At 41.8% G+C, this 27389-nt stretch overlaps 1 protein-coding gene across 1 annotated transcript in view; it reads left to right on the plus strand.

Moving 5' to 3' along the window:
- Positions 1-27389, plus strand: part of LOC124799107 — an 800045-nt gene that overhangs the window by 334739 nt on the left and 437917 nt on the right. Inside the window, exon 3 of the mRNA XM_047262646.1 lies at positions 26770-26907. The gene's annotated coding sequence lies outside the window, so the exon portion shown is untranslated. The remainder of the gene's footprint in view (positions 1-26769; positions 26908-27389) is intronic.

The following is a 27389-nucleotide window of genomic DNA, read 5'->3' on the forward strand; positions in this document are numbered from 1 at the left end:
CCAGAAAGTTTATGATCAGGGCACTCCAGTTAACTCGGGATTTTGATCATTTTTGTCTTCCAGCGTCTGTGTGGCTTTGGCCAACGGTTGGCACCATTTCTCTACGGCTGGGCGCAACATTGCATTTCTTCCGAATACCGCCAAAATTTCACGACGGATCTGTGTGCTGTTTGTAGACGTCTTGCCTAAATAATCGCACTGTCCAGCGTAATTTAACTTGGAATACTTCTCCAGTTGCTGTGCGATTTCGATGCAACACTGTGGTGTACCAATCATCCTTACAGCAGCAGAACTGTCCGTGCGGGAAACCCGGTACATGTACCGTCTTCCGACAGCGTGCCGCTCTTGCTGAACGTTCTGGACACCCTCTGGAGGTTACGACTCCAGAAATCGTTGATAAAATCTATGATATGGTGATGGATGACAGAGGAGTTAAGGTGCATGAGATTGATAGTGCTGTGGGGATCTCGAATGGATGGGTACATAATATTTTCCATTGACATTTGGACATGAGAAATCTATCCGCAAGATGCGTTCCGCGATTGCTTACGCTTGACCAAAAACGGAATCGTGTGAGGTGTTGCAAGGATGGTTTGCAACTGGTCAGGGAGAATCCGCAGGACCTTAAGCGTCGTTTCGTTACTGTGGATGAACATGGATACATTACTTACTTTACTCCTGAGACCAAATAACAATCTAAACAATGGGTTACCAAGGGAGAATCTGTACCAAAAAAGACGAAGACCATTCCTTCGGCCGGAAAGGTTATGGCGACTGTCTTTTGGGATTCGCAAGGGAAAATCCTCATCGACTATCTGGAAAAGGGTAAAACTATTACAAGTGCATATTATTCATCGTTATTGGACCGTTTGAAAACCGAGCTGCAAGAAAAACGCCGCCGATTGGACCGGAAAAAAGTCCTTTTCCATCACGACAGTGCACCAGCACACACCTCAGCAGTTGTGGTCGCAAAATTAATGGAAATAGGATTCCAACTCGTTTCACCCTCCCCTCCCCTCTGTTCTCCAAACTTGGCTCCCTCGAACTACTATTTGTTCCCCAATTTTAAGAAATGGCTGGCGGGACAAAGATTTTATTCAAACGAGGAGGTGATTGCAGCAACTAATAGCTAGAATGAAATTTTCACTCTACAGCGGAGTGTGCGCTGATATGAAATTTCCTGGCAGATTAAAACTGTGTGCCGGACCGAGACTCGAACTCGGGACCTTTGCCTTTCGCGGGCAAGTGCTCTACCAACTGAGCTACCCAAGCACGACTCAGGCCCCGTCCTCACAGCTTTCATTCTAGAAACATACCCCAGGCTGTGGCTGAGCTATGTCCCGCAATAGCCTTTCTTCCAGGAGTGCTAGTTCTGCAGGGTTCGCAGGAGAGCTTCTATGAAGTTTGGAAGGTAGGAGATGAGATACTGGCAGAATTAAAGCTGTGAGGACGGGGCGCGAGTCGTGCTTGGGTAGCTCAGTTGGTAGATCACTTGCCCGCGAAAGGCAAAGGTCCCAAGTTCGAGTCTCGGTCCGGCACACAGTTTTAATGTGCCAGGAAGTTTCAACTAATAGCTATTTTGCAGACTTGAACAATTCCTATTATCCTGAAGGGATCAACAAATTAGAACATCGTTGGACGAAGTGTGTAAGTCTAAAAGCAGACTATGTTGAAAAATGTAAAAGGTTTACCGCAAACACGTAAGGAGTTTTTATTTTTGCACGGACTTCACATACGCCCCTCGTGTGTATATATATAAAATCTGTGTGTGTTGGTTTGAAGGACACAAAACAACGAAATATGTCGAGGAAGTTACATGTACGCAACAAAAGTTCGGTTTGGGCAAGGACAGGGCACAGTGCCCTTCGTTGCCCTCGTGGTATTCTTCTTAGCCTAAGTAATATAGGGAATCAAAGGATAAAGCGAAAGTGGCTAACTTCAGGGATTTTGAACCCTGTTTCTTCCGAATAAGAGTCCAAGTCACATCTGCGCAACCTTGCCACAACTACAACTATAGTGCACAGACCACCTTTTGGTGTGTTGCGGAAGGTGTTCTATGTACTACTGTTTCCTCCAGCTGTTTTTGTTAGTCGTGTATGGTCCGTGAGATAAACGAGCTACCTTGTGCGCTCGAATCTATCTATTTTTAACTAAATTCTCTTTTCGTGAGATAGCGCAGGAGAAAGTAATATGTTGCTTCACTCTTCCAGAAATGTACGCTCTCGGAATTTTAACAGGAAACCACAACCTGATGCACAATGCGGCACTTGTTGCGTCTGCCACAGGAGCTGGGGGAGGATCTCTGTGACGCTTTCGCACTTTTTTTCTTTTGATCTTCCCTATTTTCATCTCAGTCCTGCCAGTCTGATAGCAGAACGACGAGCAGTATTAACGTACTGATCGAGCGAGGGTTGTGTAAGCTACCTCCATTGTGGACGGAATGCACTCCCTGAGGAAGCTTCCAGTGAGTCAGTCGCCTCGCGGTTATAGGCGCCGCGTCACGGAGTGCGCGGTCCCTCCCGCCGGAGGTTCGAGTCCTCCCACGGGCTTGGGTGTGTGTGTTGTTCTTAGCATAAGTTTGTTTAAGCAGTGTGTAAGTCTAGGGACCAATGACCTCAGCAGTTTTGTCCTTAGGAATTCACACACCTTTGAACATTTCTAAAGGCATTTGTCTTGTTTCCTTGGGATTAGTTTTCTGTGCTGGTAGTACATTGAATCGCTCCGTATATTCCCAGATATTTAATCGTTGGAACTACTTCTAATTATTTTTCGGCAATCGTGTAACTTGTAATACTAATAATAAAACTGGAAAACCAGCGTTCCTGTCTGTTTAATCACGCTGATCTCCAAGACTGGCAGACGAGTTTTCACGGGATTATGACAGGTAACTTCAGCGTAGCTTTGGTCAACATACAAGCTTTGATTCATTTAAAGGAATATGTAATTAAAAGCTTTAAGATTGTGTTGATGTTAGTACATTAGTGAAACGATCATCACGCCGTAATACACCAAAGAACCAATAGATGGTGCTGTTATCCAGTCGAATTTTTAAACACTTCCAGCTCACCTGGCCTTCTATCACACAAAATTAATTTGGTAAACGGCGTCCCGATTACTCTGTTGCGAAATTTAAGCTCACCGAAACTGTGTAATGATACGAGGCTTAAAGTTAATTCTCTCCAACGCATCATAGGAGCGGAAATTTTGACGTGTTCAATTCCCGGTGAGCTTTTGTTACACCATGATCGCAAACGAAGCACAAGGCTAGACGCTGCGTGTTGCGGGCGTGAACCTAAAGTCGTCTTCACAAGGAACGACGCAGCTAGCTAAGGTTTACGTGGACGCGGACGCGACATTCCACCTCACCAGAGACAGAGCAGCATCGGCACACGGGACGAGCTGGTTAACGTGATATGCGCTCTTAGCGCTCTTCAGCGGCCGTTGTCGGCTTCATTTGGCTCGAAAACCACAGGGTTTCTTTATCGCAATGGACGCGCGTAAAATAGCTGCGTTATCTCTACGAGCAAATGTCCAAGGAGAGCGGAGAAAACCGTGAAGAAGATTCTGTCTTCGTCGATGGCATTAACAGCGAATTGCTGGTAGAGGAACAGTACATAAGGCTGCACAACGATCTGAGAAACATGCTAATAGAAGTTATTCGTTAACTCAAGTGCATTTTCATCCCATTTCCGTCCGCCCCCGGTAGCTGAGTGGTCAGCGCGACAAAATGTCAATCCTAAGGGCCCAGGTTCGATTCCGGGCTGCGTCGGAGATTTTCTCCGCTCAGGGACTGGGTGTTGCGTTGTCCTCATCAAATCATCATCATCATCATCATCATCATTTCATCCCCATCGCCGCGCAAGTCGCCGAAGGGGCGTGAAACCGAAAGACTTGCACCTGGCGAACGGTCTACCCGACGGGAGGCTCTAGTCACACGACATTTATTTATCCCAATTACGGTTTTAAATTCGTGGGGTATAGCGTCTACTGTCAGTTTGCGCGTGGAAAGTATCCATATTTTCGATGCTAGAAAAGAGACTTACCGGCAACAGACAAAACAGAGAGATAAATATATACAGGTTGTGTCAAAAAGAATCATCCGATTTGGCACGTCTGTATTTCTGAAACTAATAAACATACACGATGAATTTTGTTTTTTGATGAACAGGAAACGCAAAAATTTTCTTTTCACACATTTTCAAAGATGTTCAGTACACTGCCTCGAGATCAAAGACGTATGTCAATGCGGTATTCAAATAGTTCCCACACTGCAGCGAGCATGTCTTGAGTTACAGCTTCTACAGCTGCTGTTGTGCGGTGTCTCAGTTGGCTCATTTTTGTTGGTAACGGAGGCACATAAGCAGAGTCTTTTATAAACCCCCACAAGAAGTAATGACATACAGTCACGTCCGGTGACCCTGGAGGCCAGTAATGTAAGGCTGAATATTTGATCAAGTGCGACCGATCCATCGTTCAGTAATCCTTTGATTTAAAAATTCCCGCACTTCAACCAGATGTCAGTGTGGCGGGGCCGCATCCTGTTGGTAAATGAAGCCGTTCGAATCAATTTCCAAGTGTGGGAAAAAAGTTCCCAAGCATATAGAGATATGTGCTTCCCGCAACGGTGTTCTCGGCAAAGAAAACTGGACCAAACACTTTTTCCCATGAAACTGCACAAAACACGTTAAATTTTGGAGAGTCCCTCCCATGTTGTACAGCTTTGTGTGACTGTTCGTACCCCGTATTCTCACATTATGACGGTTCATCTTTCCATTTAAATGGAATGTTGCCTCGTCACTAAACACTAGGCGTGAAAGAAAACTGTCATCCATCTTGCCAAGAACGACATTAGAGAACTCCACACGTTGTTGTTTGTCGCCTTCACGAAAAGCTTGCAGTAGCAGAATTTTGTATGGTTTTATGTGTAAACGTCGACGCAACACACGCCAGACGGACAACGGGGGCATGCTGAGCTGCCGAGCTGCAGGACGGACGCATTTCTGCGGAGTCCTTGTGAAACTCGGAGGCGTTCGACTTGTGTTAGACACTTGGGGACGGCCCGGCGATTTGCCTTTACACTAACAACCGTTTCTCGGAATTTTTCGTGCCATCTTCAAATGCCGTGTGCTGTAGGAAAATCCACACGATACCTAGTACGAGAGTCACGCTGAACAGTTATTACTGAGCCGCACTGCGCAAAACGTAGACTACAAAACGCTTTCTGCTGTACCGACACCGTTTCTTTTAGAACTAAAGTGGGCGCACACTGCTGCTACATAGCTGGAACCATGTAAAACTCGACAGTTTGCTCTTTCCAAAATTACGTTGTTCCCATAGTGCTCAGAGCCATTTTTTAGAGTGGAAAAATGGTTCAAATAGCTCTGAGCACTATGGGACTTAACACATGAGGTCATCAGTCCCCTAGAACTAAGAACTACTTAAACCTAACTAACCTAAGGACATCACACACATCCATACTCGAGGCAGGATCCGAACCTGCGACCGTAGCAGGTGCGCGGCTCCGGACTGAAGCGCCTAGAACCGCTCGGCCACAGCGGCCTGCTATTTTCGAATGGAACAGGAATGGAAACGACTAGTAGTGGTACAGGGTACCCTCCGCCAGAAACCTTACGTTGGCTTGTGGAGTACCTATGTAGATGTAGAGTTCAGTTGCCATTTTTTTCCATCTGTATCGTTTTCATTTGGCTGCACCTTATATGTATAGCCACATTAAAAAAGGTCCGCTGAATGGCGTTTGGGGAAGAATAGGAAAGTTAACGAAGCGCTTACCTGCGCTAGCTTTACAGCGAGCAGTTTTGTACTGAAATTCAATACGCGTGATGTGAGCAAAAGCTGTCCTAGTTGGCAGATCTAATTCAGAACGCGTTGTAAGCGATCTGAAAAGCGAGGCGCTGCGAATAGCGGCTAGTTACAGTGGAGTCGCCCAGATAAGCGTGCGGGTGTGAGCGTGTGTGGGTGCGTGTGGAGGGAGGCGCTTTGTGCCGAGCAGCGGCGGTGAAACGCGCATTATCAGAGCTGTCAACGCCTGTGCAGACAACAGCTGTCTGCAACGTACAGCGTGCAAACAACTAGCGGTGGGATTTGTAACCTCGGTGACGCCGGTCTCCATGGCCAAGGTTACACACTCGGGCACGCGTGACTACTTCATTAAAACAAAGCTTCGCATAAGCAGCGGCGTGAGCTACGGTTTTGAATGTATCTTTGTGGTCGACCGACATAGTATTTGCACGTGTTACGATGCAGAGAATGAACGACAGAACGCACAAGAATGATGCCGAATTACGATGTAGTATCAAAGAGTTATATAAATTTGAATTTTACGAAGAAATGCTTAAGAGTTCACGGAAATGCCACTAGTTGTCTCTCAGTGTTCCTTCAGGTATAAGCGTTTCGAGAATAGGCGAACATAGACTGATGTGATGATCGTTCCGGTAGGCCTCAACTGACATCACACCAGGAAATATTCAGAAAGTGAGGCACCTGAATCTGTAAGATGGTAAACAGAGAACTGAAGACCTCTGCAGTACCTTGGGAATAAGCTATGGTACGTATGAACGTGTGCTGTGAAAAGAATTGTAATGAGGAGGACTGCAGCTAAGTTCGTACCATGGCTTAAAGACGATTCCCGTTTTCCTTAACATGTTGTGACTAGTGACATAAATTGGAGTTACGACTATGACCTTGAAACGAAGCAGAAATCGTCGCAGTGGAAGAATACTCCAGCTCGACGAAAAAGCAGCTTGATAAGTGGAGAGTAGTATATGTCTGTTGATCGTAATTTTTTTTATATATGTACTGGCGACGTTGTTCGTAAACAGTTCGTCCGTCCTGGTCAGACGGTCAATATCCAGTTTTGCCGCGACTTTCTAAGACATTTGAAAGAAGACGTGAGGAGATAACGTCCACAAAAGTGGCGTACGAACGACTGGGTACTCTGTCATGACAATGCACGTTCTCAATTTTTTTTTTTTTTTTTTTTTTTCACCAGTCTTGTGACAGGTTTGATGCACCCCGCCACGACCTCCTCTCCTGTGCCAACCTTTTCATTTCAGAGTAGCACTTGCAACCTACGTCCTCACCCTTCTGGATGTGTTCAAATTGTCTTCCTCTGCAGCTTTTACCCTCTACAACTCCCTTCGAAGTTACTCCCTGATATACAAAATGCCCTTTCGTATGTCCCTTCTTCTTGTCAGTGTTTTCCATATATTTCTTTCCGATTGCGTGCAGCACCTCCTCTTCCTTATCTTATCAGTCCACCTAATGCCAAACATTCTTGTGTATCACCACATCTCAGATGCCTAGATTCTCTTCTGTTTCGGTTTTCCCACCGTCCGTTTCACTACCATACAATGCTGTACTCCAGACGTACATTCTCAGAAATTTCTTACTCAAATTAAGGCGTATGTTTGATACTAGTAGACTTCTATTCGCCAGGAATGCCCCTTTTGCCTGTTCTAGTCTGCTTTTGATGTCCTCTTGCTCCGTCCGCCATGGTTTATTTTGCTGCCTAGAAAGCAGAATTACTTATCATCTACATCGTGACCATCAAACCCTGATGCTAAGTCTTTCGCTATTCTCATTTCTTCCACTTTTCGTTACTTTCGTCTTTCTTCGATCTACTCTCAATCTATATTCTGTACTCAGTACACATTCGTATATAGTATACATTAATCAGATTTTTTTTAAAACTAGAAACGAGATGTCAGTTCGCCGCAACCTAGCGTTACCCGACAGACTTGACAATCGATGGTCCAATTCGACATCTGCCCTGAATGTTTTTTATACACAAAGAACACACCGAAATAAACATAATATCAGAATTTTAGCTGCTAAGAAACAATGAAAGTATTATTCAAAAGATGTTGAAAATTGCCAAATTCGTAGTTCGTCAGGTGGCTGGATAAATGTACATCAGTACCATTTTAGCCGGCCGCGGTAGTTGTGCGGTTCTAGGCGCTCCAGTCCGGAGCCGCGCTGCTGCTACGGTCGCAGGTTCGAATCCTGCCTCGGGCATGGATGTGTGTGATGTCCTTAGGTTAGTTAGGTTTAATTAGTTCTAAGTTCTAGGGGACTGATGACCACAGCAGTTACGTTCCATAGTGCTCAGAGCCATTTGAACCTCAGTACCTTTTCTGCAGCAGACAGCGCGCACACACAACAAAGTAGGTGCATAGCGCTGGTTGACGGCGCTTCGGCAAACAGATAAGACGGCACAACGCGATCATAATTTGTAAACAGAATTTCACTTTTCATTGGTAGTATCTTTGGCACAACTGTTCAGTTACTATTTGCTTCAATTTGCAACTCATTAATATTCATAGTGATTAGCAGTTGCTTTTGCGATATCACTGTGTATTAATAAGGGAGATAAAACGGGGTTCATTTTCTTGGTGTTTTCTTCGTGTGTGAATGCTGGTAGCATCTATCTTTGTGCAGGTTTCAGAGTTCCACAGCAGTGTGGAATCCAGTTAATGTTTTCAGCATTACGAAGATGAAATATGAACGTGGTATGCGATCGAAATCACCTACTTCTCCTGAAGACCTACAAACGTGTTATTTAGTAGCTAATTTCATGGACATTCGTTCGAACGATGCCCACGTTTTGTTAGAAATCATGGAAACGTTAGAAGGAACAGGAAGTAATTCTGATTCCACCAATTGTGGCTCAGTCGATGATTGTTGTGCTAATTAAAGTCCAGAACGAAAATGAAGTACTTCCCTACCCCAAAGAAAATATTTCAGTAATGGCTTTGAGTGACAAAGGGCAGTAAATTTTTAAACAAAGGAGACATAAAATGCGTATAACATTAATTATATGAACACAAGAAAGATTTACACGAATTACGAAATACTCGCCGGAATGAAACTCGCAGAATTGTGAACAGAAAACTATTCTAAGGATTTAGACAGTCAGTGTACCGTTAGTGAGGGAGATCTGCGAGACTGGGCCTCTGAAGATTGATTTCCAGATTTCATCGACCTTGTTAAACACACTCAGAAAATTATACGGAAAAAGAAAGTGGCAAAAATTATGTTTTCTTCAAGTAATGCGTAAAGAAGTCATTAATAGGTAATGCTACAGAGAAATTCGGATCTGACGTAAGACGAAGTTTCTTGTTATCCCTTAAAATGCTGTGTATAAAGCCAATCAGTCGGGTTTCGCGTAAGAACTGCGTGCAAACCGCACTTCATCATTTCTTGCGAAAAAATACATACTCTGTTTACAGTCAATGAATTTGCAATAATCTTGTAATTGATGCTGCAAAATCTGGAAGAATGGCAGAGAATAATTTTCTATACAACATTCGATATGTCTTTTTACCGTATACAGAAAATAACTCAATGCTTTTGTTGGATTCTTGGCCTGGACATAACAACACAGCCTGAAGGACGACGACGAAAGACTTTACATAATTCGGTTTCCACCCGGAGCTAATACTGTGATTCGGCCTCTCGATAAAGAAATTTTTCTAGCGTAAAACATTTTTTAGAAAATTATCAGACAATATAATTTCCGATAGTTCTTTGTCATGTCAGGTTTATCAGGGGAACAGTATTGTTAAACTTCAGAGATTTGTGTATTGTCAACTTTTATCACCGCGTTTTAGGAAACTGATAAAGTATGCCTGATACACAGCACAGCATTGTCTTCCTACATCCCAATTTTGTTTAAATAAAATTAGTATTTACTGTGATGTGCCTGAATGTATTAATTTTTCCTTTATCAGGTGTGTCTGGTGTAAGGTAAATGTTTATTTTCGTCATCCAATAGGCACTTCGCATGTTTCTGACGACTACAGGAAACGCACAAAGGAGTGTTTCATGGGTAGCAAAATACCCAATATTTGAAAATTATCTTAAGAACTGTGCTATAGGAATTGTTATAAAATATTGCATGTCAACAAATCAAAGTCCCGTTTAATGAGAGTCGTCTGTAATGTGACGTTACACAATGCCTTGGTTCACTTTTCCTCTACTAGTAACTTGCGCAACCGTTACATCTGCAACAGTTTGGCTGTCAATATAAACTGCAAATTATGCAAAACATTAATGGTATGACTATGAGACATTTTTGGTATGGATGAAGAGCTTAAAATTCGCGCGTGTGTACTTCGGACTCCACGCTACGCTGCACCACGTTCTCTTATCACGGCTGCGTCTTCTTATTCACCGATTAGCGCACTAGGCAGGAAGGCCTTCGTGCGGCAAATATAAGTAACGTCTACATTTTTTAAAACAAACAGTTAACAGTGCGCCTCACCAGTTAAAATTCTGAAAGTGGATTCTTCCGGTGTATTGTTCCTGTGTGAAAAATTTCATGATAGGTTTCGACATGTCGGATTGGAACATTCCCGTGTTAGCTACTTGTGACTTCTCCTCTTATAAAATTATGGAGATTCCAGAGGATTCTCAGAGGATGCTAAACATCGTGGGAAAGAGACTTCCAGAATGCATTTAGGGATTTACAAAAACATAGATATTCACTGCCAACGGGGTTACTTTGAACGTGAAAAAGATCTAAGACGTAATATTTTAAGTAACATATTTCTGGAACCGTATAGCACCTCATAAATTCTTCGTATGTTTATCCTTGTAGCCGGTGGTTATAGGGACTTCAGTTGTTCAGTATGAAAAGAAAATTAAAGTTTCAATTTTCATTTCACCTCATATATTAGAACCATTTCGGTTTACATTCCTTTTAAATTGAGAACGCCTTAAATTTGATAGATGACGCTCTCCCTTTCTCATATCTGTCTTAGTGTGGTCTTTTAATTTCTACATACCTACTTCATCCACCGTCTTCGGCAATCTATTTAGCGTGTGCCTTATTTTCTTTTATACAATGCATCCCGTTACAAGTTTAAAGTGTTCATCCACGCTCACCTCATGTCCCAGTTGTTCGTACAATTCACCCTTACTCCATCTATGAAACGTCCCCTTTGAACAATTTATATTGGACTGTGCTTAAACTGACACACAATATTTTGTTAGCGCAACGCAATCTGACTTTCAATAATTCGTACAAAAGAATGGGCCCTGACTAACATTAACCTATACCTTTCACAAATCACTTACCTCACAAAAATCTTCGCTGCTCAAGCTACTGCAATACAGCGAGCGCCACTACTGCCAGCTAAATAAAAGATTCAAACTACTGAAGGCACTAACTACTGATAGGGATAGTTAGCAAATGAAAGATATTAATAGAGAACAAACAATGTATTTACCTTAATATCATCACAAGTCATAATATATATATCAGTTCATGACAAATTACAAACCTCCGCCATCTCTCTCCCCACATCCACCACTGCTGGCGGCTCACCTCCAACTGCGCAACGCTACGCGCTGTTCACAGCCAGCTGCCTAACACTACAATGGCGAGTATTACAACAATGCAAAGCAGACACAGACTGCCCACAGCACAGCCAGTGATTGTCATACAGAGGTGGCGTTACCAATAAAAAACCTAAACAGCCTACTTACATAGAGAAAACATAAACAGCCTACTTACATAGAGAAAACATAAACAGCCTACTTATATAGAGAAAACATAAACAGCCTACTTACATAGCCCCCATGCTCCCCACAAAAATTTTTACAAATGGTGTTGGGCACTGGCCAATACAGATTTGACAAAAATTTTTCTATAATTACAATAACAAAGAAATCTAATGCACACACTTATTGATACAATGTTGGTCAAAAGCTAAAAATTTCTCACAGTCCATAAAGACAGTCCACATTGTTCATCACAGTAAAAATGCAGAGTTTTTCTCAAAGTCTGAGCAGTAAAAGAAAATGCACATAGACGTAGTGGATTTCCATGCAGTCTTGAAGAAGTAGTGTTGTCCTTCCAACGGAAAGACAGCGCTGACTCTCGACATGCAGACAGGTAATGGACCACAACAGAGCAAACCCACAACAGAGTCATTCGAAGTTTTGAAGACTATTGGTAGGTAGGTCATCACAGAACAGACCCACTGTAGTCCTGGTAGAGATTACGGTATTGGTGGGCCACCAGAGGTGCCAACCCACTGCAGGCCTTGTAGAAATAATGGTACTGGTGAGTCAGCAAAGGTGTAGACCCACTGTAGTCCTTGTAGAAATGGCCAGCAGCCATCTGTTGCGACTGTGCAGGTGCACAATCATCATCGAAGAGTCTTGTGGACAATATAGCAAGTCCATGAACCACCACTCGTGCACTCACAAAAAAATTTGTTTGAAATGTCCTTAGAACCAGCAATGCTGTTATCCAGTCCCTTGCTGAATTATTAACACACGTGCAAACACTATCAGTCCCTACTTCTCACATATTGTCCATATACTATGACCAACAGAAACGTGTGCAGTGAAATGTAACTAACAAGTTAATAATATCATGAACTGGTGTCAATTACAATTTTATAACATAAGAATACAATTACAAAGTTACAAAATACATCATTAAAGAGCATAGCAATATAGATAACAATTGTAGTAACACAGGCTTTACAAAAGAATAGAAATAAACATATACATCAGTGGAATTATGACATGAGTACATACATAAAGGATCACAATAACTCTTGAAACATCAACTTCACACATGAGCATTAAACAGAATAAATAATGTGTAAGCATATTTATAAGGTAAATAACATATTATTAATGCCAATTATATTTGAGGATAACAGTATTCCTCATCATAGTGAATGTAGCTTAATATTAAAAGAAGAAAAAATTCTATGAAACTACACAGAGACAGGAAGAAAACAAATACACAAGGGTACACACACACATAGTGGGATAACACCAATAGGAAACGACAGGGTTCGTTTTCAGTGTAACATTTGGTACTGCAGTCCAACCCAAAACTTCATATATCTTTCCTCTTATTTCATCCTTTGTTTCCACCAAAAAAATTCTATCTAAGCATGCTTTCTGTATTTATATGTTCACACATTTCTTACCTCAACATTTATTTCCAAGAAAATCCTACCTAAACCTGTTTTCTGTACCTTTTTTTGTATAACTTTTCAATGCATTTCTTCCAATTCATCGCAACTCATTCTCTTCTATAGTCTACCCCCTCTTAATCTAACTTAAATCTACTGAGCTCAGATGCTAAACTAAGGGACGAGGCAATGCAGCAGCACAAAACAATTAACACAAACATCAATGACAAAAACACAAATGCCAAAGCAATTGCAATATTACAACTAATATAGGGCACAGTGCAGCAAAAAAAAAAAAAAAATTTGGCTTAGCAGAGTAACACAAATTAAAGTTCAGTAGCACTATGCCTGGCAAACAGCAGCTTATATCGAAACATGACATAGCTCAAGCAGAAAAAATAGTACACTAAAGATAACAATGCAGATAAGGCAAATGTATAATCACATCTTAATGTCTAAGTAATTAAAGTGGTGCACCACAACAACTGATTGTAAAAAGAAATATTACCATGTACTTGAAAAGAAAATTATGTGTTACTGTTACTAGTTCCTTCTTATTGTTCTTTCCTTTCCAAGTGCTCCTTTTTTAAAGAATGTGGATCATAAAATAATTATTTAATAGATCTGTTGACAGAAAGTGTTCACATTAGCAAATGCATTTCATTTTATAAAAGCAATGCTGCAACACAGCTGGAAACCAGATATCAAATGAAATAAGCAATTACGCCAACCAAAGCATAAAAACATCATTCAATAGCTATGTGGCATTTCGTAAGTCAGTAGCTCTCAATTCTCGTAGAAAGACACTTGTCATTATCAGGTTTGCAGATGTAAGAATATTTCCAAGGATAATGGCCTCCCCCTTTTTTTTGTTCTACCTGTGCCGCTGAAAAGGGCTCGCAATAATGGCTTTTTCTCCAGGCGTCTGACACAGCTGGGTGCCCGCGACGCATTACGTGCAGGTGGTCACTTAACTTTCGTACGGAAATATTTACGACAGCAGTTTCTGCTACCGTGGCAGTCTCATATAAAAATATTTCACAGGTCAAGAATTAGCGTTGCAAATCTGTAGAAACAAAATCCTATAAATATAAGTGTCCAAAAAAAATATTGGTCAGCATTGTGATGCAGTCACACATTTCATAACTCTTAAAGTACGTTTCTTGGTTTCCAACATCCTTTTCATAAATCAGAGTCCCTAAACACTACTCATTATTCCTTACCTCATTATACATATACATATTCGTCGAGACTTCTTCAATATTTCATCATGAGAAATACGTAGCATAATAAACATTCCTCAACAACATAATACACATCGTCGTCGTAATAATAACATCATAACACTTCAGTCAAATCTCAAAATCGTCGTAACTTCCTCCAATAATTTCTAAGCCTAAAAAAATTCTCTGCTCATGTCAAAAGTGTCAGCTGCCTCAAACGTACTTTAAAAATCATGATCTCATACCAAATACATCATTCAAAGCTCTCATAGTATCACAATGATTCCGAAAAAATATGAACAGTTTACAAAGTACAGACAAAATACAGTTTCATAAGTGTGAAGTTATCCAACTGTGTAATTGCGTAAACATGTGTCACTGATGTAGTAAAATAAATGTTTGTCTCTCTCAGTTAAATGATCAGATAGCTGTGTAATTTGTGTGTTAGAGAAATATGGTACCGATGTGTAAAGTTGTATAAGCAAATACCATATTAGCTAGGGTTCCTTGTGGTTGCCACACACATGGTACACAAAGTAGGCGTGTACCCCCTGAGGATTAATGTAATTATACCCTCAGGTGTTACAGATTACACCAATGGAATGAAATATATCACGGAAAACTTTCTTTGTAATTCAAAAATCTTTAAAAATAAATGTTTTAAGTATAAAATTGATCACTGAAATGCGTGTCCTGTAGCGCTAAATGTGCATCTTGTTGTCAGATAATCTCTGTGGAAGTGTCGTAGTTATTTTCCTCCGAAAGCTAAGTTCTGCAGAAGCCAATGTACTTACCTCATGATAAACAAAAGTGAAATGCTTTGCGTATAGATATCGTAGTTATTATGCTTATTGGCGTGATGAAGAAAGTACTGTACAGTAACGTAATGTTGTGCCACGAAAAAGGCTGTCTCATTGTTGCTATACCACAAAAGTTACTACTAAAACATGTTTTTCTTTCCAGAAGAATTCAGAAAACTGTGCAGATATAAAACAGAAACACCGCAAAATCAACATTGTAAATTGTCACTCATTAGTAGCGTCGTGATAAAATCGTGTAGCTGTCACATAAACTAACCTCTGTGTCATCTGGTATCTCTCAGAAAGCACTTTAAATTCAGAATGTATTTTCAAATAAACCAAAATGTTGCATTAAAATCTCATTAGCAGTACTGGTAAATGTTCTAAGTATGTGAGCCTTATAGTCGTTACGTAATCGTGCAACAAACGAGCAAGAATGTACACACACAATAACACTGTGACGTCTGTTTACTATAACAATGCATTCGTCATTTCTGTTTAAATAAGTTCTCTTGGTTCTAGACTGGATATTTAACTTCAAACATTGTTGCATGTTAACAGATTATTAAGTCTAACACAGCATACTAGTAATGTAAAGTGAAAGGTTATATGGCAAAGACAAAGTTAAAAAGCAGATTATATCTCAGTAAGCGGTTTTACATGAGAAATGTGGTGTAAACCTTTACTCTTCCTAGTACGCAGAGTTTCAACTTGAATGCAATTATCATGCGGTATTCGTCCGTAAAGAATACTGGAATTTTGCTCAAGGTTAGCGTCAATGTTATTTTTCTCTGAGCCAGCCGGCGCACGCGGCTGCCTGCGGTGTGAGTCATTGTCTGTTTCTTTGTTGGCGCGCGTCGTTACTGGGATTAGGAGACCTAACTTCTACAAATTCACCTCCTCGAGAGGGCCCTGCCCTGTTTAAATCCCGCCAGTTCTGATGCAATTCAGGTCTGTCGTTACGATCATATCGTCTGTCGTCATGTCGGTAGATGCCATAGTTTCTTTCTTGTCGGTCACGTGGTGGAGAATTTCTCCCTGAATCGAAACTGCGCGCTGGACCGTTGCGTCTAAAGTTATTCTGTCTCCCCTGATAATATTTATTTTGGTTCCCATATTGTCTGTTTCTCTGATTGTCTCTGTGATAGTCATTACCACGGAGAGGTGATCTTTCCCTGTAGTTATTACTACTCTGCCAACGGTTGTCATACGGGTGGTGTCTATTTTGGTCACGATTTGTGTTGTGAGAATAGCCTTGTCGTGTCCAGTTATTACTTCTTTCATCGCGGATTTGCGACGGATGTGACCTGTAATTGTTGTGTTCCTGGTTTCGCGTTCCGCGATTGTCAGTGTCAATTTCTAATTCTTGTAACAGTCCCTGAAAAGCTTCAATGTCGTCTTTGCAACGTCCTGCTAAAATAATATGTCGTAAATGTTTAGGCAGTTTGATTAAGCAAATGCGGATGAGTTCTGGGGGGCTGTATGGGTTTGACAGGTATTGATTCTTGTGCAACATGTCTTCAAAATATTTCACAAGACTGGAAAATTCAGATTGTTCGAAATGTTTCATCATTATGATACCATGTTTTACCCGGTCTTGTGTGGCTTGAGACCAATATGCTGAGAGGAAGGCATGGTAAAATTCTCCTTCACTGTGGCAATCGTGAATGACCGATCGCATTCTTACAGCTGGTTCATTCTCTAAGTAGCCACACATAAATTCTAACCTGTGCTCCAATGACCAGTTGGGAGGGAAACAATGAGAGAATTGATGGAGCCACGCTTGTGGATGAATGTCGTTGGCAGAATTCTTAAACGTTTTGAATTTACGTGTAGTAATGAACAGCTTATAGTCAAAATCATCATGTCGGCGAGTCGCATATCGGTCATTGTTAGGTCGTGTCGGCCGTTCCATCTCAAAATTCGGTGCACATTGCCAATTTCTTTCATAACTTCCGAAATGCCCTGTGTTATTATTTTGCGGCTTTTCCGTGTTTCTAAGTCCCTCTTCCCAAGTTGGGGCACGAGTATCCTCTGAAATACGTAATTCTTGTATTAACTGTGTCAGCTGATCTTGTACTTCCCGGATTTCTCTTTGGTGTTGCGTATTAATCTGATTCTGATTTTGTTTGAATTTCCTAATTTGTTCGCACTCTTCAGTGTCAGTGAAGGCTACAGGTCTTGTGTCATTCAGATCATCATCTACCTTTGTAGATAAGTTAGTGACCTGATCCGAAAGTTCGGCTACTTTCTCCGATAGTGAACACATTTCCTCAGTGTGTTTTTCTGAACCAAGTTTCAGAGTATCTACTGTGTCCTTTAAGTTTTCCTGAGTTTTTGCAAGTTGCGTAACCGAATCGGTAGATGCAACTGAGTCAATTTTAGCCCACAAGGTCTCATGATTTTCATGAACAATGGCTTGCAGTTCTTTTATGGCTGCTTCGTGATTCTGTAATGCATTTTCATGCCGCGAAAAAATAGGTTGAAAATGCTCACAAATTTGTATTTTTACGTCATTACAGACTTTTTGACATTTCGATCCAATGTTATGTAACTCAGTGGTTAAATCTTCACGTGTTTGTTCAAGTGTAGTGTCTAACTTTTGAAGATTTTGTTCCATTGTGTCTAACTTTTTGAGATTTTGTTCCACTGTGTCTAACTGTTGCTGTGTTTGTCTCTGGTGTTGTTCCATTGTGTCTAACTTTTTAAGATTTTGTTCCACTGTGTCTAACTTTTGAAGCTTTTGCTGTGTCTGTCCCATTTGTTGTATTAATTGTAATAACAATGCATTGGTGTCTGAAACATGTTCCTCAGTGCTTTTCGGCAGTGAATTTACACCGGAAACATTCACATTTTGACAAGCAGAAAATGTGTCTTGACTTATTTGAGAAAACTGTGAGGATCCAAAACCTGAATCTACAGTATTTGCGAGATCGTGTCGTGTCATTTCGGCTTCCTGAGGCGAGCTATTGCCGACCGGTCGATCGATAATACTTCTCTCTTCACTAATTGTTTCACTGTCCACGCCATTGTTTGACGCCCGCTCCATTTCCCTGTGCACAGTTACCAAATTACTACTTTGAACATTAGTAAATTCATTACTCGGCGGCGCTGATAAGCTACGCTCGTCATCACTATTATTTCTCAGTTTAGTTTGGAGCCTAGTGTTACGTTTTTCACACGCCATTATTGTCACAGTATTTCACACGACAACACAGAAAAACACAATTTGAAGATCAAAAATAAAAGAACACATTAACATAGCACTGAAAATAATATCTAGTTAATTGCAATCGCAGCTGCGAAATACTTGGTGCAAATCTACATGCATGCCACAACTGTTTTACTATACAACAATGAAAGACTGCAACTACAAAGGAAATTCTCTCTACAATTACGCGCTAGCAATAAACAAAAGCTACACTAAATACACAAACTACAAGAAAAAATCAGAAGATTCCAGTGAGGTATCCTAGGCTAAGGGTCGACATATGAAACGTCCCCTTTCAACAATTTATACACGACTGTCCTTAAACTGACACACAATATTTTGTTAGCGCAACGCAATCTGACTTTCAATAATTCGTACAAAAGAATGGGCCCTGACTAACATTAACCTATACCTTTCACAAATCACTTACCTCACAAAAATCTTCGCTGCTCAAGCTACTGCAATACAGCGAGCGCCACTACTGCCAGCTAAATAAAAGATTCAAACTACTGAAGGCACTAACTACTGATAGGGATAGTTAGCAAATGAAAGATATTAATAGAGAACAAACAATGTATTTACCTTAATATCATCACAAGTCATAATATATATATCAGTTCATGACAAATTACAAACCTCCGCCATCTCTCTCCCCACATCCACCACTGCTGGCGGCTCACCTCCAACTGCGCAACGCTACGCGCTGTTCACAGCCAGCTGCCTAACACTACAATGGCGAGTATTACAACAATGCAAAGCAGACACAGACTGCCCACAGCACAGCCAGTGATTGTCATACAGAGGTGGCGTTACCAATAAAAAACCTAAACAGCCTACTTACATAGAGAAAACATAAACAGCCTACTTACATAGAGAAAACATAAACAGCCTACTTATATAGAGAAAACATAAACAGCCTACTTACACATCTTTCTAGCGTGTCCGCATTCAGTGCTATGCTGATTCTTAATTTTGGTCGTTCTTCTGTAACAGCTTCTCAGAAGCAGGCCTCTCCTCTTGTTTCGCGTCTGACCGTCTTCACTTCCATATGACAGCTTTTTGAATACTTGTAGTTTCTGGAGCAATTTTCACAACTCTGTAAATAAGTACGTCACATCATGCAATGAACGAAATTTTTCGCCTGCGCTGATCTGTTTTTGATGCCTCACTTGATTGAGTCACACTTTCGTGATCTTTCAAAACTGTTTTAAACTTTTTCTACCGTATTTTTTTGTGGGGTGCCAATCTTAGCGTATGTTCCCCTTGCACTGTCCCGTTTTACAGCACTTTCACACTTCATTCGTTGCTTTTTAGACCTCACTTCAGTAGTCAGCGTCTCGACGTAAACTTGTGTCTGTGTTGTTCATCATTATTATTCTCAATATTTACTAAATACCTGTACTCAGATTAAAGAGGCTGCCCTAACAGATAAGGTATTGTTTTTCGTGGTGCACAGCTGTTTATATTTCTTTGGCTGTGAAGTTGCTCTGTGACCATCTGGAAGGTTGCAAGTCCTATGGGGTCGCCATTCTTTCACTCTCATTATTCAGTTTATAAAGACGTACACAGTTCCGGTAATTTTATTTATTTCTAATGACAACGTAATCGACGTAATGTTCGTTGAGGAGGGTTGACAGTTGGAGAGTTCTAAGTTCATTAGTAGCTTATTACATGGGGTGATTAGAAATGGCGGGATTGTGTTTATGTTTTGGTGGACAGTTAAGGCTGTGGCTAGGCGAAGGAATGATCGCTGCATATATATGATGAAGAAGGCCCTTTTGTCACCATCTCTTCATGAACAGTGAGGGTCGCGGTCGAGGTATATCCGGCTGCCGCTTTCACGCAGTAGTACTCAATCTGATTGACAGCTGGTCTCAGCAGAAGGGGTTTCTGAACCTCTGGGAAAGTGGAGCTGTTAGCGGGTCACGTTTAATTGTCCCAGAAGCTCTAGATGAAATTTTTTGCAACTTTTTCAGCGGAGTCACGACGGCCCGACGCCTTGATTATTGTTCATGGCCGGGGGTGCAGCATTCTTCTGAAACTCCAGGTATCCACCTGATGTTTCCTGCTGACTCTCGTGCCGAGATCTGTATCAGGAAGGATCGTGAAAAACGGTACGCGTGGCTAGAATTGGCCGCCATGGCAGGATGCGCTTCGCATTATCGCCGAGATAGCGTTCACGAGGTTTATTGGAGTCACGAAGGCACCCCATCAAGCTGCTTTCGCAGCTACAGAGAAACAGTTTCTCGATTGGGACACCGACTGTGACATCAGAGGACTTGTCGATGGGTGCCTATTCCTAGCCACGTATAGCGATATGACTGGAGGAGGAAAATTTGCCTATGTCCTGGAAGGAGGCTATACAGAGAGTGGAGAATTTTGCGATTGGAGTATGGAAGTGCCGACGCGTTAAGAGAAGGGCAAGCTGAGTTTCGCATGACCGGTGCTTTCTAAAACCATGCTGATTCGTGGACTTCAGGTTCTCGTTCTCAAGAAAATGCACTGTACTCGAACTGAGAATATGTCCAAGGAATCTGTTGCAAACCGAAGTCAGGGATATTGGTTTGTGATTTGGCGGGTCCCTTCTTTTACATTCTTACACACTTGACACCTGCGCTTTTTGCAGTCGCTTGTGACTTCGTTCTGGACGATAGATTCACTATAATTGCAGGCTAAGTAAGGGCCTAATCCATGAAAGGATCGCCGCAGCCGGGACGTGGAAGGATCTCTGTGATCAACATTTCCGTCTTCGCTGAGAATGTGGAGCAGCCACGCAGTCATATTAAGCTATGATGAGCAACAAACGCCGTAGGACTCTCGCTCCCGTTAAGGGAATTTTTCCCGCCGTAGTGTACTATTGGTGAAATCGAATTGGAATTCCATTCTGACGTGGTGATTTATCTGCTTTCAAATCTTTCAGTTGTTTCTCTACGTCTGGGACGCTTATTACTATGTCCTCCATAGGGGAACCCGATGGTCAGATGACTGTATATTTATACGATTTTCCTGTGTGAACAATTTCTTGAATGTGAAATTTAAAACTTGGGCTTTCGTTTTGCTACCTTCATTTGAAACGTCCCCTTAGAAAAATTATGAGTGACTGTGCTGGTAAACTTCTACGTTATTTGATTTTCAAACAGCTGAGCAAAACTGAACGTAGACAGTGCTCTATTTACTTATTCTGGTCATCACTAAACTGGCAAACAATCCAACTTTCAATAATCCCTACAAAAGAATGGCCCTGACTAACAATAACCTATACCTTTCATGAATCATTTACCTCACAAAAATATTGGTTACTCGAACTACTGCAATACAGCGAGCGCCATTACTGCCAGCTAAATAAAACATTCTAACTAATCATAGGCACAGTTAGCAAATGAAAGATTTTGGTAGAGAACAATGTATTTACCTTAATAATGTTCAAAAGTTATATCTCGATTCATGACATCCGTATTTACAAATTTCCTTTTTCTGGCGTCCATATCGTCCGCTTATAGTAACCTCTCAAAACTCTAGCATCTCTCTCTCTCTCTCTCTCTCTCACACACACACACACACACACACACACACACACACACACACACACACACACACTATATATATATAATCTCCACCACTGCTGGCGGCTCACCTCCAACTGCAGAACGCTGCGCGCTGTTCACATCCAACTGTCCAGCACTACATAAGCGAATATTCCAACAATGAGTCCAACCAGCCACAGACTGCACACAGCGCAGTCTGCGATTTTCATACAGACCACTACGTGGCGTTACCAACATAAAAACCAAAACAGCCTACTTACACATTGCCAATCCAGACTGCTCAACAAGGGTCTGAACTGAAGCCTTAGACCTGCTTACAGATTTTGCAGTTGTGGCCGAGCGGTTCTAGGCGTTTCAGTTCGGAACCGCGCCACTGCTACGGTCGCAGGTTCGAATCCTGTCTCCGGCATAGATGTGTGTGATGTCCTTAGGTTGGTTAGGTTTAAGTAGTTCTTAGTTCTAGGGGACTGATGACCTCACAAGTTAAGTCCCACAGTGCTCAGAGCCATTTGAACCATTTTGAACGGATTTTACATATGACCAGAATTTTCTCTCGTTCTCTGCCTGATCTTTTGCTAAGATGTGACGGTAGTAGTTGTTGTATGCTTCGCGCAGAGTTCTTTTCGCAGACGCAGAAATCTCTACTAACATTTGCTTATTCCAGGCAGAAGTTTAGTAGAGGTACCCCGCATACCTTCCACCAAAACAGAGGCGTTGTAAACTTTCATAAAAACTGTGAACTCACAAGTGTGTTTAGAGCTATGAGATAAAGGAAAGCAATCGTGTATTGAACCAAAACAGTCCTACTTTGAAAACTATTGACGCTAATTGTACAGGTCTATATTCAGATCTCTTGGTGCATCGCAACCACTTCATCTCTTTCCTGTTCCACTTGCGAACATGCGCGGAATAAACGGTTGTCGGTAAGCCTCCATGGAAGGTCTGATCTCTCTTGCTGCACCTACCTGTTCTTCCAGTGAGGTACACATACGAGGAAGCAATGTATTGGTTGAGTTCTTTACAAAACTGCGCTCACATATCTTTAACGATACAGCCGCCCCCCCCCCCCCCCCCCGCCTTGTTCCGGCTACCAATGGAGTTGGAAGAGCGTCCGCCCCTGACGCGTTTGCAAAACTAATTTCTGAAAAATCGCTCTGCTCTTCTTTTTATCTCTAATATATCCTCTATAAATTCGTTTTGGTACCGGTCTCAGAATGGCTACTTTTCGTACTACAGTCCCTGCAAATTCTTCCAATGAAGATATTCATGGGTCGTTTCACTTGAAATAGATCCGTACACAAGCTCCCAGAAATGTAATGGGTGCGGCTGCTTCCAAGAACTGGAGTCCAGTGGACATAAAATCGCTATTATCTGAAGCGTGACAACCATCTACTTTAATGTAATGTAACCGATGTGTTTACCCACAATGGTTGACGCTAAACAGTATTCAAACAGGAAGTCAGCTTGCTAAAGTGAAGGAGGCACTGTTTGTTTATTGATTTTGTTTATTGATTTTGTTTATTGATTTTGTTTATTGGTTTGTTTATCCTTGCAATATTCCATCCAACCAGATATTCTACGTATTTCCTATTACATTGAGTAAGACGTCTTAAATTTACTGAAAGTCTATTCGTGGCAGTTGTGAAGTAGAACAACAAAGACAAACCATAGGCATTCGAAATGCAGCAGCAGTCGAAAGTGAAAACATGAGAGACGGGGAGAAAGATAAACTTGGCAGAGCACAGGTAATGGAGGGAGGAGGAAATAAAGTTCCGTGACTGAGAATTGCTCTTTGAATTTCATATGTTAGCACTGGATGTATCCTGTGGATATGGCGTCAGCATGTTCAAAATAAAGTCGTCGCAATCGTCATCATCAACCATGATATCCACTGCTGGTTAAAGTCCGCCTTCAGGTTTCTCCACGCATCGCGGTCCTCAAATATACGCGTCCATGCTGCACATAGTTACATTCCATTAGGTCCTCGAGTGTTTTTTTTTCTAATCGAACGTTAATTCAAGTACAGTGATCTGTTTAACTCAGTTTAATTTTCGTTGCGGTGATAATTACGTCTTCTATTCAAGACTGCCTGCTCCTTTTGTTTGTTTTGCTATCTATCTAGCGATTGGCGTCGTACATCAAGCCTAGCCATTGCATACGGTGCAACCCAGTTCTCAAAATGGAGGAAGGGGGGGGGGAGACGGCGTTTATAGGAGAAGCGTTGTTCTTCATGCAAAACCTGTTCAAAAAAATAACTGGAATGCTTTTGTTGCAAATAATTTCAATTTTTCCTCTACGTTAGTGTTACACCTTCAAAATACTCCCCATTAGATATTAGACACTGATGCCAGTGCTTTCCCAGTCCTTCTAACACTTTTGGAACTCTTTTAGGAAGAGCGATAGGCTCTCTGGCTCCAGTGCGTTTTTAATTCATCTGTGCTTATAAACGACGACCCTTCAGGATTTTCTTTAACTTTGCAAACACAAAAAGTCAAATAGGGCAATGCCTGAGAATATTGATGCTAGGCCATCTTTACGATTCTTTATTTTTTAACTTTTTGTTTTTGGGCCAAAATATCATGGGAAAGCAACTAAGTGTGAGCAGGTGCATTATGATGATGCAAAGCCGTGGTTTGTTACGCCATGAGTCTGGGTGTCGCGACGTAAGAAGTAGTTAGTACTCCTTATTGATGGTTCGACCTTGTGGCAAGAATTCGTGGTTCACTAAGCTTTCAACGTCTAAGAACGTTACCTTCACACTTCATCGTACTTAAACTGTCGAGCTTTCTTCGTTGTTGACCGTCGAAAACGGTTTTCCCCTGGTGCCACTGAGTGCTGTGTTCGACGTCATATCCGGACACCAATTTTTATCGCCTGTTATGGCACTTTCCAGCAGTTCTGCATCATTGCTGATATCATGTAGCGCTCTGCGGGGAGCAGTACGTGGATGGTGGGGAGCTTATTGTTGCAGCAAGACGTTGGCTCCGGGGTCGTCCATTGTAGTGGTACCTTGAATGCTTACAGGCCCTGCCAGTAAGGAGGCGTAAGGCTGTCGCTTTGAACGGAGACTGTGTTGAAATCTAGGGTTTTGTAGCCAAAAAAGTGGAGAATAATATGGTGTATTAGAATCCCGAGTAAAACAAACCTGCTTTCAGGAAAGAAACGGTTACATTACTTACTGAATAACGCTTGTACAATGATAGTGCTGAGTAAAATACTGGTAATAGTGAGTACATACCTCGATTTCATTTTGTGTGCATTATGACGTTATCGAATTTCCTATCACAGTTCTCGAATTAACTACGTGATACATGTAGTTCCCAAATTATTAGTATGTGATTTTCAAAAAAATAATTTTCTGAACTGTATGTGTTCCACATGCTGAAGCATTCTACCATTCACTGACGTAAGATTAACAAAAGCAGTGAGCCTGGATCCGACCCTGTCTGTGGCGACCTGACGATTGACGTTGGACGAGATAAACGGAGCGTTTCCAGAAATCTTCAAACCTCTTCGGCAAAAACCACTACTGAAACATTTGGTTTTTGTAAATTGTGGGTACGAAAACTGCTCGAGGATCAGCACAAAGTCAATAAAAACGTACCTTCAGGGGAATTTCTCGAACGCTTAGAGCTGTATAACATGGGCAGTTCCATGACTGTTGTGGTTGGCAACGAGACGTGGATGGCCGACTGCACTCCTGAGACGAAAAGACAATCACTGCGGCCGCGACAACCGTCTTAGTCATCGGCGAAAAATTACAAAACGCTGTCCGACTCGAAAAAATATTCCCTGTCTTTAACGATCGTCAAGGGATTCTCCTCACTAAATTTTTACCGAAGTGAGAGACAGTCAAAGCTGCGTGGTACTGTGAAACCTAAGAAAGAAACTGCGGAGGGCGATACAGAGTGGAAGGGGAGGGTTAGCGAAGGAGTGTACTACTTGCATAACAAAAGCACGTCCCCACGCAGCCAACGCCGCAAGAAACTTTGTTGGTTCATTCGGTTGGTTGCGATATCACCAGTCACCCCGCTCACAGCCCTCATTTGGTAGCTTCAGATTTTCATTTTCACCTCTCTGAAATTGCTCATGTATGGAAAAACTTTTTCTACACGAGATAAGGTCCAAAGGGCAAACAATAGCAAAAGAGGCGGTGGGTGCCTTTCTTGACGAAAGCTCGCAAAGGGCGTTGAGGACGAAGGGGACAATTTCGAAAAACGGTGTTTCATATACATGTGTGAATTTGTAAATTTTTGATTGCTTTTTCGTTTTTTTAAACAATTGAGTGCTCATAATTTCTAGGTGTGTGTGTGTGTGTGTGTGTGTGTGTGTGTGTGTGTGTGTGTGTGTGTGTGAGAGAGAGAGAGAGAGAGAGAGAGAGACTTCAATCGTTTATAACAGCTTCAAATACAAGGATTCCAACTGGTTCAACAACTTCCCAACTTCATAAATTTTTCATCGTTTTAATTACACGCTATACTAATCTTACTAAGATGGATTTTAGTCCTAGTTTCACACTTTCTGTGTTCAGTTTTTGCCGGCCGAAGTGGCCGTGCGGTTAAAGGCGCTGCAGTCTGGAACCGCAAGACCGCTACGGTCGCAGGTTCGAATCCTGCCTCGGGCATGGATGTTTGTGATGTCCTTAGGTTAGTTAGGTTTAACTAGTTCTAAGTTCTAGGGGACTAATGACCTCAGCAGTTGAGTCCCATAATGCTCAGAGCCATGTTCAGTTTTTCTTGCAGTTGTTAAAATTACTCTTCTATTGAGGCAGACAGTAAAAGATCATCAGGAAAGTGAAGATAGTTCACCTGTGTTCCATGAATACGCATGCCATCGTAGTTCGTAAAGTTCAGATGCCTAAAAACGTCCTGTGGGCTGTTAAGGTTGTTTTCTGGATATGGAAACTGTGAGACCTCTTTCAGTTCTGAGTTTCTTATTATTGTGATAAAATTCCACTTTCACATGAAGTTCCTTGTTTACTTATAATTATTTTTTGCGTTACTTGTTTGCATCAATCCGTTACTCTTGCAGATGTCGCTGAGTGAATGTGCGCCCTGAAGCTAAGTCACGGACTCTAGCCGGATACCATCACCGACGGGAGACGTCGTTAGTACTTCTCTCGAACCAAGCATTACTGTCGGTGGAACAACACCGGCGCATCAGACCAAGGTCAGTGGAGATGCACCGACTATTACCATTATACGTCTACCTATATCCGGGAAGCCAGTGTACTTCGTGTGCTGAGGGAACTGTTCAGTATTATTAGTTGCTCCACTCCAATTTCATTCGCGTTCTAAGCTAGGGAAATACGTTCCGTGCATATCAGTACGTGGCATAAACTCCCTCGTGTCTTATTCTAACACGCGAGATATAAGATACTGAATTGTTTCTGTTATTCTACGCAACAGGATATCGTGAGGACAGTGTCATTCCTTCCAGCGACTCCGAAGTAAGCTGCGTGAGCACGTCTCTTACACTTTCGTGTGAGCTAAACCGACCTCTTAAGATCCTACAAGTATCACCTGAAATCGTCTGATACCTCTTGTCCGACCACCTAAAAGAGGGCACTAAACGCTGAAGCATTACTCTGCAATCTATTGTACCAACGTTTGCGCATTTCTTTAAAGGCCAACGTACTTTGTAAGGGACCT

This window comes from Schistocerca piceifrons, chromosome 5, assembly GCF_021461385.2.
Source record: "Schistocerca piceifrons isolate TAMUIC-IGC-003096 chromosome 5, iqSchPice1.1, whole genome shotgun sequence".
In the NCBI taxonomy this organism is placed as follows: Eukaryota; Metazoa; Arthropoda; class Insecta; order Orthoptera; family Acrididae; genus Schistocerca; species Schistocerca piceifrons.